General features: G+C 39.0%; 1 long non-coding RNA gene across 1 annotated transcript in view; it reads left to right on the top strand.

Moving 5' to 3' along the window:
* Positions 1-16,808, top strand: part of LOC144340793 (uncharacterized) — a 69,676-nt gene extending 52,868 nt beyond the window's left edge. Inside the window, exons 3-4 of the long non-coding RNA XR_013417132.1 lie at positions 11,613-11,772; positions 16,511-16,808. This is a non-coding gene — a long non-coding RNA (uncharacterized LOC144340793). The remainder of the gene's footprint in view (positions 1-11,612; positions 11,773-16,510) is intronic.
* Positions 16,809-17,623: the final 815 nt, after the last annotated feature.

Raw genomic sequence — 17,623 nt, 5'->3', positions numbered from 1 at the left:
TAGCTAGTCTCTCTCTTTTCACTTTATCTCTAATTCATGATCTCCATTCAACAGCTAGAATGATATTACGAAAATGTAAATCTGGATCTGTTGTTTCCTTTGCTTAAAATGCATGAATGGCTTCTCTTGCTCTTAGAATAAAACTTAATCTCTTCACAGCCTGGAGTTCCTGTTACTTGTCCCACCATGCCCTTTCACACTTGCAGGCTTTGCACTTGCCTGGAATGTTCTTCTCCGAGTTTCTTAGTGGCTGACTAATTCTCATTCTTTAGCTCTATCTCATCATCCTTGTTTTCATTTCTTTAATGGCATTTATCACAGTTTGTAATTATCTGGTGTTTCTGTATTTCCTTATTGTCTGTCTGCTGAACTAAAGTTTCATAAAGGTAAAGATTTTTCATTCTCGCTCACTGTTGTCTTCCTAGAGCCCAAAATGTAGTGGGCTCTGATTAGACATTAAGTATTTTCTTCATACTATATCAAAATTATTAAATTACAGAGCTGACATTCAAACTCAACTCTTCTCTGGGTTCTTTCACATATCAAATGAGTAGGGAGAAATTAGACTGCAAGATTTCTACCCTTCTGGAGTTTTTAGTCTAGAAAAGTTAGAATACAGAACCAGAGTAAGAACTGGTTCCAAGCTCAGAAAACCCCCACATTTCATTCTCCCACCATATCTTTCCTTGAAGATCCACGCTCATCATCAGTTAGGATTTATCATGTCCTCTTATCTCCCACATAGAGTCTGTCACTAAACCCTGTGTTATTCTACTTCTGATGTGTATTTCTGTTCCCCACTACTACTGTACCATACCAGGCTTTGTCATTTGTCAAGGCTACCACAACCAGTGGTCACCTCTCCTCCATGTTGCCTCTATTCTCTATGCTGCATTCAGTGTAATCCTTGTGAAACACAAATCTCGCCATGTCATTTCCCCACTTCAAACCATATAACTTCCCTAGAATGCAGTCCAGGCTCATTAACATATCTCTCAAGGATCCTTAGGAGGCACTTCCCTCCCAATGCCTCCTTCCTTCTGGAAGCCCATCTCCTGTTACTCCTCTCCCTGAATTTCAACATTTCAGTTCCCCAAACGCTCTCTCCCTCTAAAATATTTCTTCTGCCCAGAACACTACTACACTAGCTTATTTGGCTGACTTCCTCCCACTTTGCCTTCCTTCCCCTCCACCTCTTTACCTTCTATGCCTCTATATTATTGCACACGTACATTTAGGAAAATCTCTTGACATCTTGGAACCTCACTATCTTCATCTACAAGATGGAGATAATAGTGGCTATCTCAATGGATTTCTGTGCTGCAGAGTACTTACCACAGTGTTTAGCTCAATGGCATGAATGTCAAGTTTTCCCCTCTGCCAGTGTTTTGTTGTTTTGTTTTTTCTTGAAGACTGTCCCCAGTCCTGACTATAATTGGAGATTTCAGCTGAATGCATTAAGGATACAACTCACTGAGCACCAGCCACTCATTTGCATTGGAAGAAGGAGGGGAGCAATCAAGAATAAAAGAAAATGTACAAAGATATGCTAAATGTGGTACTGCAAATGATGAGGTTGATCAGGCCTTTAAGACATTTCATTTTACAGCCTGAGATTGCAATAACAAGTGTGTACCAAGTTTCATGCTAAACTCTTATCCGTGAACTCACCATTCTGCCATTTTGATGGAAGGCTAGACTTGTTTCAAATAGAGGAGTGAACTACAGCCAATTTTTGATTAATGAAAGACAGCTGATCTGATTTGGAACTCCTCTGAGGGTCCTCCAAGGCCACATTTCTGTCACATGAACCATTTTAATGTCAGCTTCTCTGCTTCAGAGCTGAGCCTCAAAAGGAGCCATAAATTACTTTTGATCATGCATATGCTGTAAGCTGACTGGAGGAGATGGGATGCCAATCTGCCTCTTTTTTGGGGGAGCATGAGGAGACCAGATGTAACCCAAAGCATCCTGAAATTCTATTTTTAATCATCATCTTTTATTTGTCTTCTCATTGCTCTTCCTGGCTTCCCCTTTATCCTCCAGATTATAGCTGAGGAATAGGTAGTGCTGCTATGGAGGTTTGGGCCTGGATAAAATAAGGGCAGTAGGGACATAACTGTAATTAAGGACTCAGCTTCTACCTGGACCTTGATTTATTTATTCATCCAATCAAGCAGGCATTTCATAAGTACCTATTGTCTTCACACTTATCCAGAGAGCACTAAACTGAAGGAAACTTTCTTTTGTTGGAAGAATTTCCAGCCATAGCTGTGTTTCGAAATTTCCTGTGGAGTTTAACAAAAATGCATACTCTTGAGCCCAACTCTCCAAAGATCCTGATTTGGTATTTCTAGTGGGGTTCTTAGCACTCGCATTCAAATGTACAGCACAATTCCTTCCATGTCGTTACCATTTGCCTATCATGAATATCTTCCTCAAGCCTCACCCTCTCTGGTTGTGATGTCTTTTCATATTAATTAGCTAATTAGGCAAATGAAGGCAGGGCCTCTCTTCTACAAGAAATATCCATCCATTTGACAAACACGTACAAAGCCTGAGCCAGGTGCTCTGTGTAGACCACATAAAGATGAGCAGTCCTGGCCCTGCCTTACGGTTTTAACAATGGTCTTCTAGAGATAATCATCTGCATGTAGAATATGCTGGAGGGGATTTTCAGACCAAGTTGAAGTAGTGATTTCAGGAAGATGTACAAAGTCAGGCAGTTTAGCTGCCACTTACTCTGACCCAGGGTAGAGCTGGCTTTTACCATGGTCTCGTGATTCAAGGGACTCAGAGGATTTTTTCCTACTCCTTTTGGAAGTAGAAGCCTGGAACCTGGGCTTCCGTTTAAGCACAGAAATATGAACACGAGGACAGAACATGACCTTAGGAGACTCCCGGAGAATCTGAAAAACAGATCAGCAACTCCCACAGAATCAGGAGTTAGCAGAAAGTGTTGGATAAGTTTAGAAAGATGATTAGTTCATGCATGATTTAAATGTTCTGCATAATTTTCATTATACAGTTTGAGTTTGAGATTATCCATGTCAAAATTTTTTCTTAGTAAGTCTGGAGTTGGTCATATTTCATTATTTTAAACATGCAATTCTGTATTATCCACCTCTACAATGAGCTACTTACTGAGGAAAAAAAAATCTATGTGATCTTGAGCCCAAGAGGTCTAAGTAAATTTGGGATCTAAGCCTTCCATGAACATAAGGTTTGAAGGTGATATTTTCTCAAGGGCACTTTCATTCCTATGGAAACAGAAAATCAGCAGAGATGCCAAGTTTGGTATGCAGAGGGTGAACGATAAATGACAGTAGAATTTAATTCTAAATAGAAAGGAAAAGATGGAGGAGAAGTTCCAAAGAGTATAGGCGCTTAAACGATCTCAATACTTGGAAAGGAATAACCAAACAAATGCCTGTTCGACTAAATGGAAATTTTAAATGAGTTGGAGAGAGTTTGAAAACATGTTTTTTTTTTGCTTTGTTTTCCATACTACTCCATCCCACCCCCAGTCATTCCAAGGCAGTAATGGAATAACTTGATAAAGTAAGCAAGCCTTGCGTCACTGGAAAATAACACATTTCTGGTGAATGAATAACCAGCTAGATTATAAAATCAGAATACAGCCTTTTTTTTCCCCTCTTAAGTCAAATGCTCTTAGAAACTGACCTGAGGCTATTTTTTATGATTCCACTGACAGACTTTAGGCTTTACCTGTTTTTCACTTGACTGTGATGCGATCTGATAGTATCACGTGGCTTAGGTGTGTCACAGGTTGCCTGCTGTGTACGTGGAGTCAGACATTCAGACTTCAGAGTCGGAAGTCAAGGTTCATGAGACAAAGCTCACTTCAATGTCTTGTGTTCTGAATGTCAGAACAATTAGAGATTAAATGGAAGGAAATTTGAGGCCAAAAAGAAACTAAAACTTGTGGTCACAAATGGAGAAGACTGAGTTTTACTTCTTGTACATCTCTTATTCCTTCATCTTGATCTCTCTCCCATGACTCTTCTGTGTCTCATGAACATATACACTAGATCAATTCCCTAACGTTCTTCCTCTATTAAAATAGTCATACCCAGCCTGCTTATGTAGGAGGAGGCTGGAAAAGATAGAATAGTAAAATTACATTTTGTTGCAGGAGGACTATAGCTCAGGGACATTTATTAGTTGGAAACCAGAAATAACTAGAGAGAGAGGAGCATCACAGGAATGAGAGAAAAGTCTTCCAGGCCATACTCAGCCAAGAATGTATTTTCCCCCCTTCTTAAATCCAAGGTGGTCCATAAAACCACTCTCATTGAAGCTGCAGAGAACACTTTGACTAGAACATTTGGTGCAGGGAAGGAATAGGCATTCAATGAACTGGTTAACAGAAAATGTAACATTGGAGGAGCCTCTCATCTCTAACATTTCATGCATTTGCCTGGATTCGTAAAATTGGAAATAGGAAAATAAGTAACTAAGTAATCACATAATAGCTAACTATGTTTGTGAAGCCAAGCGGAAAGTCTGAACTTTAAACAATTGGAGACTGAAGAATCAAAAGCTCTGAAACTACATATGCACTGTGAATTTAAGAAGAAACCAGTTTGACAGCAAACCAATATGAAACAGAGTTTGAAGTGGAAAGAGATGAGGCCCGAGGAGAAAAATGAAACCATGAGAATCTCTAGACAAAGGAAAGACGCTTCCTAGCAAGGAAAGGCTGGTAGTGAGAACCAGAACTGTGGCTTTTCCTCGTGATCTTGCTTGGCTCATTCATTCACGTATGGATGTCCTCTCACATCCCCAGATGGCGATCCCTTTAGCTCTGTGATACCCAGCCCTCTCCTTGGCCTCTCAAAGAACACCTGGTGGATCTGGCTGCAGAACTCCTGCCAAATGATAGAAATCTGATAGTCTGTAACTTCAATTAAGTCGATCAGGTATATGTTTTCATAACATTGCCTGAGCCAAGTCCATTTTCATTTACATATTTTTCTTCCAACTAGACTATGAGCTTAAGGGGGAAATCACTATGTCTTATTCATCCAGATATCCTCCAATGCACGTAGTAGATGTTCAAAAAATGTTTTTAAATGAATAGACAAGGTTGCCATTCAAACCAAATGATTTCAGAGTGAATTGTTGAGAGTCACATATTCATTCAGTATGTATTTACTGAGTAACCAGCTATCGGGCTAGCTAACTAGGTATAAAAAACTAAGACAACTCATGCCCTCAGGAAGCTCACATTTCAAGGAGATAGGAACTATGATGGAGTGGCAGTGGGATGGAAAGAAGAGGACAGGCTCAAGAGACAGTAAGGGGATCAAATCCATAGCACTTGGTGCCTGTTTCACACTTAGATAAGAAGAAGATTAGGAGGAGAAGAGCTTGCATTAAAGGAAGAGACATGAGAATGTCCAGCCTAAGGGAAAGTGCCATTGGAGATAGTTGATGCAGTGAAAATCCTAAAAGGTCCCCTCCAAAAATGGCTAGCTTTCTACGTCTTAAAGCAGCTGAGTCTATTTTTAGCAACTCTGAGGACTTGAATATCTACTATGGTATAGCTACTACCCACTGGTCATAGTTGGTTCTATGAAAGTCACACAGAAAAAGTGAAATTCCTTCTCTATGTGACAGTTCTTCAAATGCATGCTCCCCTTTTCATATAATATGATTTCCAGACTTTTCACCATTTTGGTCATTGTAATGCTTTTAGATTGACTAATTAGAAAATGGAAGCTTTAAGAGATCATAGAAGGTAAAAAATCTGAAAATTATGGTTGCAAAGTCTGGGAGGTAATGGAAAGGGAAAAATTAATCACCTACATGCGAAGTACTGGGTTAGGTCTTTTTTGTACAGACTAAAATGCCACAGGGGTCTGAAGACATCCTGTGATGCCTTGTTCTCCTCCTCCGGTTCATTTCCCACTTACTTTCTTACAGCATTCTCATGAAAGAGAATCAGTCATCCTGAGGTCAGTCATCTTACCCTTAAAATACATTAATTCTGTTTTGCTTTTCTTATTCTGTATTAAAATACTGATGAATAATGTGAAAGAGGCATTAGGATGAACTAAGTATTTCACAATCTTTAGAAATAAATGATACTTAAATGTGAGGCAACAGGCAGTAGTGAGTTGGCTCTATCTTTGCACATCATAAGTTGCCCAAACAACATTTCCTTTGTGGTAAATTGTAAAGAAAAAAATGTGAAAATTTTACTATGTCATATGCTGCAGTTACGTGTACATATCAAAGAAAAAGGAAGGGAGAAGTATAAAATCAATTTTTTTGCTTACACAAATAATTACACTAATAGTTTACGAAATAAGAAATTGCTCAAGCAAGAACGAAACCATTTCTTTTAGATATTAGAATCTATTCAGAAATTATGTCTTTTCATTGGACTTTCTTCTGATTTCCAACATGTCAAATCATATATCTTTTAAACCACCTTTTTTTTTTTGTAGGTTGGATAGTTTCAGAGTAGGCTCCATTTACCCCTTTCTGTATAGAATCATGCACCTTACAGTTCCACTTTTGCCGCATCTTTCGTGCTTTATGTTTCACATTTTATGAATGGGAATCCATATTTTAGAATAAAAGCTGCAATGTCAAACCAACATCATTTTTTCTTTTTTCTTTTCTTTCTTTACTTTTTACTTTTTTTTTTTTTTTTTTTTTTGAGACAGAGTCTCACTCTGTTGCCCAGGCTGGAGTGCAGTGACATGGTCTTGGCTCACTGTAACCTCCACCTCCCAGGTTGAAGTGATTCTCCTGCCTCAGCCTCCTGAGTAGCTGGGATTATGGGCATGCACCATCTTGCCCAGGCTGGAGTGCAGTGACATGGTCTTGGCTCACTGTAACCTCCACCTCCCAGGTTGAAGTGATTCTCCTGCCTCAGCCTCCTGAGTAGCTGGGATTATGGGCATGCACCCATAATAGCTCATGCCCAGCTATTTTTTTTTTTTAGTAGAGAGAGGGTTTCACCATGTTCTCCAGGCTGGTCTTGAGCTTCTGACCTCAAATGATCTGCTGCCTCAGCCTCCCCAGGTGATGGGATTACAGGCATGAGTCACCATGCCCAGCCATCTTTTCCTCCTTGGGGTTTTCCTCTATATGTATAGACCTTGAGAAAGAGCATTCAAAATAGACTTTATCCATAATCAACATTTTAGGATCTTTTTTCCTCCATAAAGATCTTCAGCATCACTATGCACCACAGTTCATTCCTCTTTTAAAGCGAAACGTAGCATAAACTAGACAAAACTACCAAATGAGCTCTCCATTTCCTTCAGCTTTTGTAGCTCTAGCAGTGTAGTCTATTGCTGGGCAATATATTCAAACCTCCCACTGATTATGTTATCAAAGCTGTTTAAATTCCATTCCATGAGTTTGTGTATGGCAAAGATGAAGCTGTTTGTTTAATTAAACAATTCCTCTAAAAATGCACACAGTATATTTTGAGAACATACTGAGACTTTGACCTCGCTTCAACAAGGGCATTTTGCTGCCACACTTTTCAACATGTTATCCCTCTTGAGTTTTATTTCTATGTTACAAAATATCTCATCAATTGATATCTAGCATTTTGCATCTAATGCATTCTCATAACTTCTAGTTGGCTGTGGCTTATTTCTTTGTATGCTTTCTTCTTCATGCTTCTGGACAAGCTTTGTTTTTATGGCCTTTAAAAAAACATGGCTGTTGTCAAACACTATATACGGAAATGGTTTCCTTGACAACCATAACCACAAGCGAGTCGTCTGCATCTCTTTCTCATTGCATGGCTTGTTTGGTTGCTAAAACACTTCAAAACAGTTTTGTTCAGAGTCAGGTATTAAATACCTGAATTTATAGAGCAAGCTGAAAGCCAAGCAGTGATGAACTATCAGAACAGCTGTAAAGTGGTAAACTCTAATAATTTTCAAGTGTTAGAGTTCAGCCTTATGACACAGTCTCTAAAAGGACAAATGCTGAAATCTTGATATTTAAGATCCAAAATGAATGACTACCTCAAGGACACAAGTTAAAAAAAAAAAAAAAAGAGTGGCTAGAAGTGCCAAAGAAATGAAAAATATTGCTTAAATGGAAAGTGACACTGCAGTTTTATTTATCCATATAAAAGTTCCAAATGCTAATTATTTAATAGGAAAGAGGTCAGCTTCAAGGTTATCAACAGAACAGCAGATATTTGGTCAAAAGTGCTCCTAATACTATGTCTCTTGAAAAATTAAGCACAATATATATGGAGTATCCATTTAAAATAGTTTTTGAAAATTTTCTTTGGTTAAATGTCTCATAGCTCATAAGATTCAAAAAAATCTCTATTTCTGGGAACTTCTCAGGATAAAAATATTTTCCCAAATATCAATTTTTTACAAGGAAATGTACAGCTTGCATGGATTACAAAAAAATTAGAAAGATCAAGAGGAGATTCTGTACAATATGACAAGCATCCCAAGAAAAAATTACTAATAAGGTCATATCACTCCATACTGGTCTAGTCTCCTAATATCTGTCAAAGACAGGATATAATAAAAAACATGGTTTACTGTCCCCTCCACCCCATCTTGTCCAAAACCATGGGTAAGTTGGACATGTCTTTAGATTGGTTGGAATCAGAGTAATTTGACTGAAATAAATCTCATAAATAATCCTATTTGTGTTCATGCATGTTTATAGAAAACAATTGTGCAAAAATATGAACCTGGAAATTTAATCGAGAGAGGTAGTGGCAACTCTTATGAGAAATTGGAGCTCTGGGTCACTAGGTGGGTTGAGCAGCAGGTGAAAAAAAATTATACAGAGAGTTTTTACTTACAGAATTTTACTTAACAGCTCTGAAAGAGCCTGTGAGGTTAGGTATGAATTATGGCAGGGGCAAGGCAGGCAGATAGGCAGGCAGGCAGGCAGAAGGAAGGAAGGAAGGAAGGGCAGGCAGGTGGGTGAAAAGAAAGAAAATGAAGAAAGAGATAAAGAGAAAACTTAGGCCAAGCTGCTCAGAGCGGGAGGGTAGTTATAGAGCAACCAAAGTAAAATCAGGAAGTCAATGGAGATCCCAGGTACCATTCTGAGGTGATTTCGAGGACAGTGTTAAAATGAAGCCAAAGAGATGTATCTGAGGCCTGGTCAAAAAAGAACCTCAGTTCCCCATAGACCCAGATAATTCAAAAAGAGTTTAACTTTTTTCACATACTTCAATTCTTACCATAATGTTCTACAGGTATAGAATGTTGGGGCCCTTCCATTACTCCATGCATTGGGGAAGAACCAGAATTGTGAGAAGAGCTTTGGTGCTGCCACAACCATCCCTTGGCCCACCTCCAAGAAAAGGCAGGCTGGCCTCTGTTCAGGTGTTGTCTGTGCTTGCATTCCCAACATTCACATGAGGAATTATCAATGGGTTCCGGACATAGTCAGCCACAGAGCAGAGTGAATTTCAGGAGGTATGTGTCAGGCAGGATCCCATCAAACTCATGGCTTTCAATACTTCAAAAGCTTGTTTTAGAAACACCATTATGCAGAATTGCCTGAAGGACAGAAAATCCAGACATTCCGCTGCATACTCTAAAATCTGTCTTTGGGTTGTTCCAGGCCAGCAGAGATTTTCATAACTAGACCGTCTCGTTTAGTTCTTCCCATCTTTTGATGACTTTTAAAAATGTGTATATTCATACCTTACTTTGTTCTGAAAGAATTTAAGATAGGAATTTTTATTGAATTGAGCTGTGAATTTATGCCATCAGTCTTTATCTGAGGAACATCATAGAAAGCACTTCTGTGAAATGCCTGTCAAGATACTATTGAAAATGTGGCTTATTACATTTCAAAGTATCCTTCTTATGAAGACCCGCTGGAAAAACTTCCCTCTTGCCTTCATACAAAGAAGCATTGAGCTTTTCTTCTAGCACTGGCTTGTTGTATCTTATGGAGACTGATTCACATATTGGACCATGTTTTTCTCTACGCACAATGCCAACTTGGTGCCCTTGCCCATCCACCATACAGAACCTCTCAGCATGCATTTTGTGGATTCACTTCCAGATTTACCCTTCTTTGCCTACCTCTATTTTTTCTGTATTCAAAAATCTCCACTTTGTACATTTTAAAATTTGTTAATATATATAGAACACTAAGTAAATATGCTATGAGTTCAGAGTAGTGCCTCTCCTGCCAGAGGATGGAGAGAGGCAATATACCCCATTGGGGCTGGACACATATTCTACCCATTTGGATCCCGAGAGAAACTTGAGCCTTTCTTCTCATGGAGAAAGAGTAGGGTAAAATCACAGACCACCACTACCTGTCAGACCACCTTCATCCACAGACTAACTTTGGATTAGTGGATGAGGATAACTAATCCACTAATTAGTGGAGGGTAACTTTTAGGGAAACCATTTTGGAGTGTCATGTAATACCACCCAATTTTCCTATAGACTTGTAAGTTTAAATACTCAGTACTTTTCAAAAATGAAAATAAGAAACAAAAGTTCATTATTAAACTGTAATGTTTACTTTATCCCTTGCATAGGATGAAAACAATCTACTCCCCTGAAGGAAAGTGCTGACTTCCTCTATTGGCTCTGTAAGTCCTGTGGCAGTTGGTCCCTGCAGCAGAGAACTGAATGAGAAGACCCTTAGAGTAGCCAGCTGACTATTATAGAATTCCTGGGAGAGCCATACCTCATTATCCACGTAGAATGGGCCCAGCTTATTCTAATTTCATTTGGCTCCATGTAGAAACACTCTTCAATGTCTAAAACTTTGGATGGCTGTGAACTTCAGCTTTGCTCCTTAACTCTCCACTGGCCCTTTTCTTGACCCACTATTTTGCTCACTATATTTTTGCAATATAGACTTGGCTTGGGCCACCAAAAAAACTCACCCCTACCTGGTCCACAGCTACTCCCCTGAACTCGGCTGAACAGCTCACCCTGGCTTTAAAACTGGAAGTCCCACATCCCTGGAAACTTCTCAGTCCTAGGCAAAGGAGGGATGATTGGTCACCCTACTCCCAGTCCACACTGATCATGCAGTAAATCAGTGACAGAACCAGAACCTTATTTATTTTATTCCTTTATATATTATTATATAGCACATATAATAACATATAAAGGACTATAACAATTATACATGTTATATAACATATTATTAATTATATATGTTCATATGCATGTAATAAAATATACAGAATAGATAACTATATTATAAAGGAATAAAAATATGTATACAGATATATACATAAGCAAAATTTACATATGCATATATATTTTACAGTATATAACTTCTTAAAAGACAACACCGTGAGCAAATTTCACAGAACTAAGTTATTTAACTGTGTAAGAACAGCATGGCAATATCCATGGCAAAATTTTAATCTCATTCTTTTCCCCGGTGATCCTTCATGCTTTGGAAATGCCTCTGCTGCCTTTTACCACTGTGTGTTCAAGTAATAGGAATAAATGTCTAAAATTAGTCCAAAGAAAATGAGGTTCAGGAAGTATATCTGTTATCTAAAAATAAACTATGAATTCTAACCCCCCCCCAAATGATTTTAGGATTATCCAATTTTATCAAATCTCTCTCTCTCCTCCTTTCTTTAGTGTAAATAACAAGAGCTGCCTATAAATCTACCTCAGAGGACAAAGGGAAAAGCAAAACTTTGCACAGGGAGATCTTACTTTACAAACCAGGTGACCAAATTTCTAAAACATCATTCCCGTAATCCCTGATCAACAAAAGGAAGCTCTGGAAGCATGAATGGTCAGTACACACATCATCAACAGGACTCACACACCACAAACTAGTCATTGATGCTTTTGACCCAATTTCAGAAAATATGTTTACATAGAGACACATATTTTTGCCATTTGCTTTTTGAACAACCAACAGGAAAATCTATCCACATATGTCCATTATGATCCTCTCTAATGAACACTATCTCTTTATGTTGTTTAAACAAAAAGAAATTAATGCATGAGAATGTCAAAGTTCTGAGCTTTAAGTTTCTGTACTCAATATATTGAATAAAAGATATATGTAGTATACATTGGAATAGAAGTAGATTAACTCAGTGCGTCATCACACACCTAGTTCTGGAGGTGGTATAATCATTCTGTCACGTATGATGGATGCCTGGATAGATCTCAGGATTTTGAAAGTCTCAAATTAAGCTTCTAGTTTATTCATCTAAATCTCTAGGGCTTTAAATAAAAACAATCTCTTATATCTTCACTACAAGATTCAAGTGTGAAACGCTTCAGTAGGCCTCTGATTTAAATATGTTTGGTAACTGATTATGTGTCCACATTATCTGAATGTAGGAGATGGATGCTGACACTGCTTTAAAATAACAATAGGAAAACTGGTTTCCAGTGGGAAAGCCCCTGTGATGGGAATGTCAATTTATTGCAGACATTTGTGATAAAGAGAAAAGTCAGTCATTTTTCTTAAATGAAAACTAGAGTTAAACACAGTAAATCTGCTGGCAATGGAAATTAATAGTATACCAATTTAAAAGGAACCACACATTTTTTTGAAAGGAAGAAATCTTAGTTTTTAGAGCAGTTTTAGGTTGACAGCAAAATTGAGCAAAAGATACAGAGATTCCCAGAAGGTACAGAGATAACCCCTTCGCCACATATGCACAGCCTCCCCATTGTCAATATCCCCTACCTGAGTGGTACAGTTATGACAATTATGAACCTATACTGATACATCATTATCACTGAAAGACTATAGTTTATATTAGTGTTCACCTCAGAGGTGCACATTCTGTGAATTTTTCCTAATCTATAATGACATGTATGCACCATTACAGTAGCATACAGAGTAGTTTCACTGCCTTAACACGGAGAAACCACGTCTCTACTAAAAAAATATAAAAAATTAGCCAGGCGTGGTGGCGGGTGCCTGTAGTCCCAGCTACTCGGGAGGCCGAGGCAGAAGAATGGCGTGAACCCAGGAGGCGGAGCTTGCAGTGAGCCGAGATCGCGCCACAGCACTCCAGCCTGGGCGACAGAGTGAGAGTCTGTCTCAAAAAAAAAAAAAAAAAAAAAAAAAGGAAAGAAAAAAAAAATCTTTTGTGCTCCACCTATTCATCTCTTCTCCCTCCCCCCTGGCAACCACTGATCATTTACTGTCTCCATAGTTTTGCCATTTCTGGAATGTCACATAGTTGGAAACCTACAGTGTGTAGACTTTGCAAATAGACTTCTTTCATTTGGTGATATGCACTGACATTTTCTCCAGGTCTTTTCGTGACTTGATAGTCCATTTCTTTGGAACCACACACATTTTTTAAAAATTGACATTCTTCTGTGACTTACAACTGTGGTTTCTGTGGTTAGATGTAGAAACTGAGTTTTACATGTTGGCAGATACATTTTGGAGTAGATAAGCCCTGGGTTTAGAGACAGCAGTCATGGGTTCAAGTTCCAGCTCTGCCATTTACTAGGATGGGAACTAGGAGAAGTCACTTAACACTGAGGTTAGTAAAGGCTGAACATAAAGAGGCCCAATTATCCTTGAGGTAACCCAGCTTGAGCTTTCATCCAATAGGGGTACCCCAGAAGGGGTGTGTGATACACTGAGCCAGTCAAACCCTCTGTCTTACAAAGTTGAACCAGCAGATAAATACATATAAGAAATAGGGAGCCATTAAGTTTGAGGGGATTCAGAAGATAGATCACAGAGTTGCTCTTGAATCCTAAAATAAATTCAGTTCTATCCATATAGTGAAACAAAATGTAGTAAATAAAGTTCATTATTTGAGATAGGGAAGATTTTAACAATAGGGGGTCATTCTCATAAGTAATTACATGTGGGAGGGGTAAGATATAAAGTAAGTTATAAAGATGTACACACAGAATTAGGCTACATCTGTAACTCATGATTTAATCTGATCCCACAGGATAATAAATAAAGGTAGCAAAGGAGATACTCCAACATTATTACCCATATTTATCTCTAAGTCTGGATTATGATTATACCATCCTGTGTTTCAGCAGAAAACTGATAAAACTCGTATACTGGGTAATTTGAGGAGAGTGTCTTAAGGGACTGTTTGTGAGGTATGGGTGAAGAATGGTACGGGTTCCTAGGGTCAGCCCCATTAGCAGCCTAGGCCACAAGGGGCTGGAGGAGGGAGTGGGTTCCTGAACCTTTAGAGAGAGGGCTGCTGGACAGAGCTGCGCCTTTTAGTCAAGGCACACAGACAGCCAGCTACAACCCCACAGGAAGGAAGTCAGGTCCAACTTTACTCACATGGGCATAACTCCAGCAGAAGTCAGAAGGCAAAGGGGCCTTTGGATGCAGCTCAGCTTCCCCAGGCACTCAGCAAGGTGGAGAAGGATGGGTGCAGAGAGCAAACAGGGTGATCTAACCTTCCTCTTTATTCTTGTCTGAATGTTCTACACTTTCTCCAGGGAACATGTAGATCAAACATGTATTTCATAGCTTTAAGTTATTTTCTCCTTCGGTATTCCATTTTTGTCATTCACTGCAGAGGGTTGGATAAAAAATAAAATAGAGGCGTGGGTCAAAATAAAAGACTGAAAATAAGTAGAAGGGGATGAGAATGAGAAATTCTGGAAAAAGTAACAGAAGTGATTCTGGGGACCAAAAAAAATTCACATTTGGTGGCTAAAGCAAATGGGCTGCCAAGTCTCACTGTCCCAGCTCCACAGTGCTCTGCACATTAAAGACTAACCATAATAGAAATAATAGTCATTTCTAAGGGGATTTTTTCAAATGGACTTCCCTGAGTCTGCTTTGACATACAAATTAGCCTTAAATGAAAACACCATTTCAGAGTTGCCAAGGCCTTTTTCAGCATTCTAAAGTCATTTTGTCTTTTCATGTCTCTGATCTAAATGTATCTGCTTTCAAACCCAAAATGGTATTTTCTGTGCAAGTGTACCAAATTGAGTAGAACCTGCATCTGACAGATCTCACAGATGTGAGTAGTTTCAGTACAAGCAGATGTCAAACCAAGTAAACCATTGTCACTGGATAAGTGCATGAGGTGAACTGAGGATAAATTCTGTGGTCGCCACTTCCTCAGAGCTCAAAGGCTAACATCCAGTTCATCAGAAGGACCCACTGGCTTCATGGACTCCTATGCTGATCCAGTAGAGGGCAGTGATGGTTCCAGGAGCCTGGCTGGCCCTATGCAAGGATTCCCCAATGAAGGCAGGACTCTAAGGCTTTATTCAAGCAAGACAGACAGAGTCACCTGAATTTATTTCTCTCATCACACTGTGGTCTGTGGCTGTTCCCTTAGTAACCCTGCAGCTGCTGCCAGCAATCATGGGAAAAGGAATTATGACCTTCATCTCCATCTGCAACCCTGAAAACAAAAGCCACAGCACCTATAGCCTCCGCAATATCAGATATATGACGCAATTGTCTGGTTATATATTTCAGACCCAAGGCAGCCTCTGAGTGAGGTAGGCAGGGGGCTACTCCTTTAAAGGAGCAGCAAAGGAGCCCATAGTTCCCAAAAAGGACATTTAAACCTCATCAAGAAGGGATCTGAAGTAGAAGACCATCAATGCTGATCTTTGAAAGGTCTAGAGCTCTTTAATTAAACAGACCTCCCCCTCACTTGACATTATAGTTAATGCAGGAGAGATGGGCTTAATTATGAACAAGCAAAAGTGTGTTTCACTTGCAAATATCAAATAAGCTGTGGAAATTATTTGCATGGATTATCAGTTGGTAGACACCTCAGAAGATTTCAAGTCTCTAGGAATTTCTAAAATAATTTCTTTAAGTTATTTAAGTTACATGTTGGGGAAGCACATAATGCAACAGTTTTCCCAGTGCTACTTAACTTTTCTACTAAGGAAAATTACTTTACTTGCATTGCACCATTTATATGCAATCAGGAGTTAGTCTTCCTTTCAATGGCATATAAAAATAGAAAGCATTATAAATGTTAGAGCTAGAAGAGACTTTAGATATCACTGTTTTAAATTTGTTAAGCAATGGAACCCTTTTCAAGATAAACCTTATAGGCAACCTCAATATATCCAGAACAGATAAAAATATTCTATTAATATAAGTTTATTTTATAAGTTCACATTTCTGTTAAATATTATAAAGTCAGTCACTGAGAACAAGGAAGTGTTTTTAGATGAATGAGATCTGAGTTCATGAATGACTTATAAACATACATCAGTTTTAGAATATAATTTATTTTGGTATTGTCTTTGCAATGACTTTTGTCAAGGATGACAGTGATTGCCACAGATAAATGACTGTAAATGGTAACAGATGTTTTTATAATAGCCTTTCTTGCAACCTTAGGATATTCTTTAACTAAATAAAACAAAGAAGTTTAATTCGAAAATCTGCACTGAAACAAGTTATTAACATTGGCAACATAGTAGTAAGCTGTAGTACCCAAAAAATTAAAAGATATTTTTAAAAATTGTGGTAGAGACAGATAGCTGTGTCCTTGACAAAAAATAAGTTCCTTTTCTCTCTGGGTTCACAGCTCAACCATATTTACCAGTCTTCCTGTGGTGATTTGTCTGAGCTCCAGCTAGTGAAGTGTGAGTAGAACGGACATGCACCACTTCCAGACCTGGCACCTGCAAAGCACCCACAGCAACCCTCCAACCCTTTGCTCAGCAACTGTACTGTGCTGGAAAGGACTGAGGATCTAGAGGAGGACAGGGCTGTAATACGGAAGGAGCTTGGTTTCTGAAGGACTAATGTAGCAGGCCACCTGCAGAGTGGGAACATCTTTAATAGGTTTGGAATAGCAAGAAATAAACTGGTCTTGTGTTAAACAACTAATTTTTGGGTGTTTGGTACAACAGCTAGCATTATTTACCCCTACTAATTAATATTATAGATATCGTGGTTAAGATAAATATGAAAACAACATTTGAATCAAATGTTTGCTGAACCCCTAAAGCACCTGTCCAGAAACCACAGTTTGAAAAAACAGAGTTATGTTTGTTTTTGTTTGTTTGAGACAGAGTCTCACTCTGTTGCCCAGGATGGGATGCAGTGGTGCACTCTCAGCTCACTGCAACCTCCACCTCCTGAGTTCAAGCAATTCTCCTGTCTCGGCCTCCCAAGTAGCTATGATTACAGGTGTGCACCACCATGCCCGGCTACTTTTTTGTATTTTTAGTAGAGATGGGTTTTCTCCATGTTGGCCAGGCTGGTCTGGAACTCCTAAACTCAGGTGATCTGCCCATCTTGACCTCCCATAGTGCCGGGATTACAGGTGTGAGCCACTGCACCCAGCGGAAAAACCAGAGTTTTGATCCAAATTTCTATATGGAGGCATGACTTCCTTACTGCAGGGCAAAGTGAACTCTTACTCAAAGCCACCAAAAAGTTAGTAGGGCTTTCAGCAACTAGTAAGAATAATATGATCAAGATAACTTCTATTTTTTTTTTTGAGACGAAGTCTTGCTCTGTCACCCAGGCTGGAGTGCAATGGTGTGATCTCAGTTCACTGCAACCTTCATCTCCTGGGTTCAAGCAATTCTCCTACCTCAGCCTCCCGAGTAGCTGGGATTACAGGCAGCCACCACCACACTCAGCTAATTTTGGCATTTTTAGTAGAGACAGGGTTTCACCACGTTGGCCA

This window comes from Macaca mulatta, chromosome 1 (genome assembly GCF_049350105.2).
Source record: "Macaca mulatta isolate MMU2019108-1 chromosome 1, T2T-MMU8v2.0, whole genome shotgun sequence".
In the NCBI taxonomy this organism is placed as follows: domain Eukaryota; kingdom Metazoa; phylum Chordata; class Mammalia; order Primates; family Cercopithecidae; genus Macaca; species Macaca mulatta.
Note: the sequence above shows the minus strand (reverse complement) of the source record. Positions and strands in the feature narration are given on the sequence as shown.